Genomic DNA, 3325 nt, shown 5'->3' on the forward strand with positions numbered 1-3325 from the left:
TAAACAAAGCTGCCACGCACCCACACAGTGATTCACAAAACACAAATACCGATGGGGAAAAAATCATGAAATATTTTACAACTTGAGATTACAAAAATGTTATTGGTGTGACGTCATGCCCAGAGACTCGACGATAAAACAGACACAGGTCGACACACACACACACACACACACACACACACACACACACACACACACACACACACACACACACACACACACACACACACACACACACAGACACACACACACACACACACACACACACACACACACACACACACACACACACACACTTCTTCTGTCCACTGGGTGTCGGCATGGTACACGTATTCATTCATTTGATGAACACACAAGATGAAAAATATGATCAGAACATCTGTCAGGCATTCCTTTCCTGGAGTAATTCTCTGCAGACTGCTGTAGTAGGACCTGTTACCAAGAGTACCACTCTCATATACTGTATAGTTCTAATGATAGTATTTTTGCCTGGAACACACAAACATATACCTACACATACATATACATACAGAGACATGACAGAAATAAATAGACACCTTACATTTATTCATTTAATCTGTATAACGCAGTTTAACTCAGTGATTTGCACGAATATTTAACTAATTTTTGCAGAAACGAGTTCCTGGGTCGTGTATGACAATTGGCTCTGCCTCAAACCCAGGGAGCACACGACCTTTGCGATTTTCAAAGAGGCCGAATTGTTGGCCTGGAATCAGAAGGTGGAGTGAGCCTGCATCAGATAGCTTAGAACCTTGGCATTCCGCTTTCTACGGTCAATCGGGAGATTGTGCAATTCATCAACGAAGGCAAGAAATCCACAGCTTCCTGTTCTGGTCGACTTGGGCCACCAGAAAGGTGTTTTAGAGCTGTCAGAGGGTCCATTAAGAAAACTCCCCGTTGCAAGGCAGCAGATGTTTCAGAGGAGGTCCAAGTTAGCTCAAGAACTGCCGTGCAGTGCCTTCATCAATTGGTCTACTATGGGAGAGCAGCTTGGAGAAAACCTCTTCTGAGACCAGTCAGCATTCAGAGGAGAAAGAAGTGGGCTGACGAGATGGCCACCAGACCCTTGGAGTTTTGGCAAACTGTAATTTTTTTCAGATGAGTCCCAATTTGCTCAATTTTCTGACAGTGGACGTGTATGGGTCTGGAGACTTCCCAGTCAAGAGTTCTCTTTGATCTGATTGCAGCCAACTGTCAAACACGGTGGTTTTTCTGTGATGGTGTGGGGAGCAATCTTTAGCACTGGTCGGTCAGAGCTTGTGGAGTGTGTTGACATCATCACTACGATGCACATTTCTATCCTTGAGGATGGACGTCTCCCTGTCTTCTCCACTGGTCAGATGGTCAAAAACAACACTTTCTGCATGGAAGATGGAGCTCAATGCCACACTCCCAAAATATCAAAGAATGGCAGGACAGAAATGGGATCAAGTGACTTCCATAGCCAAGTCAGTCTCCTGACATGAATCCCATTTTGACACCTCTGAGCCCTATTGGATCGAGCTGTGCGGAAAAAAGTCCAGGAAACCAACATCACGGTCAGAAGTCCTAAACATTTTGTGTGAATCTTGGGCAGAAATCCGACAAGAGAAAATTTCAGAACTCGTTCGTTCTATGTCTGAAAGAGTAAAAGCATTGAAATCCACCAAATATGGAAAGTCCACCAAATACTAGTGTATGTATTAAAATGGATCAAATGTACTTCAAATGTTCAATAAATAAACTATTTTAAAATCATGGTGTCTATTTACTTCTATCATGTCTCTGGACACACACACACACACACATACACACACACACACACACGCACCCACACACACACACACACACACACACACACACACACACACACACACAAACACACACACACACACACGCACACTCACACACGCACACACACACACACACACACACACACACACACAGACAAACTTACTCACACACACACACACGCACACACACACACACACAGACACACACACACACACACACACACACACACACACACACACACACACACACACACACACACACACACACACCCACACACACACACGCACCCACACACACACACGCACACACTCACACACAAGCACCCCCCCCCCACACACACACACACACACACACACACACACACACACACACACACACACACACACACACACACACACACACACACACACACACACACGTATACACACTTAGAAGCATGATTTGGAACAAAATGCCTGCAAGTTTTGCTCAGAAGGAGCATAAAAACGCTTCTCTTAGGCAAAAAAGACTGTATTTGCATGAATATGGAACCCAGTATAGAATGTCTTGTCGTGTTTCGTACATGCTAAAATAAACAATATTTGACCTATGTTGACCTTTTGTTCTATTTTGACCTTTTGGCCTATGTTTACCTCAAAATTAATAGGTGGTTGAATTCAGTGACCTAATATGCAAATGGTCTTCGAATTTAAAGTCAATCGGATGAAAGTTGAGGATTTTAGAAAATTTGGTCCAATTTGGCCCAATTTAGTCCAAATTGGCCTTTTGTCCTCTGTTGATCTCAAAATTAATAAGTGGTTGAATTCAGCTACCTGATATGCAAATGGTCTTCCAATTTCAAGTCAATCGGATGAAAATTGACAATTTTAGAAACAATTAAAAAATTTAGCCTATTTTGGGTTGACCTTTTGCCTATGTTGACCTTTTGAACCAAGATAACCTCAAAAGTCATAGGTGATTGAATTCAGTTACCTGATATGCAAATCCTGTTCCAATTTCCAGTCAATCGGACGAAATTTGAGGATTTTAGAAAATCTGGCTCAAATTGGCCTATGGGCCTATGTATATCTTTTCGGTCGATAGAATTTTATGAAACTTCAATGTGCGACCGTCGCAGGGTCGGTGACATTAATCTCTGAAATTTTCAGAAAGATTGGTTGAGCAGTTTAGAATGGATGCAAGCGGACAGACAAACACACAAACACACAAACAAACAGAGGCGATCAACATACTTGCAAAAAAAAATTTATTTTGCCAAGTAACAAATGGAGGCGATCAACATACCTGCAAAAAAAAAATTTTGTTGCCAAGTAACAAACACACAAACAAACAAACAGAGGCGATCAACATACTTGTCAAAAAAAAAAAAAATTTTGTCAAGTAACAAGTAAAAGAACAATCAGAGATTGTAGACCCTCTCCAGGAATTCTTTTCAGTGGTGTAATATTTATGTGTTTGAGGGTAAAACCAATATGGCTGCCAAACCATGTGTCCAATCAAGTTGAAATTTAAAACACTAGTACATGCCCAT

Source organism: Eptatretus burgeri, chromosome 2 (genome assembly GCF_056783735.1).
Source record: "Eptatretus burgeri isolate ZD-2024b chromosome 2, Ebu_testis_v1, whole genome shotgun sequence".
Taxonomy (NCBI): Eukaryota; Metazoa; Chordata; class Myxini; order Myxiniformes; family Myxinidae; genus Eptatretus; species Eptatretus burgeri.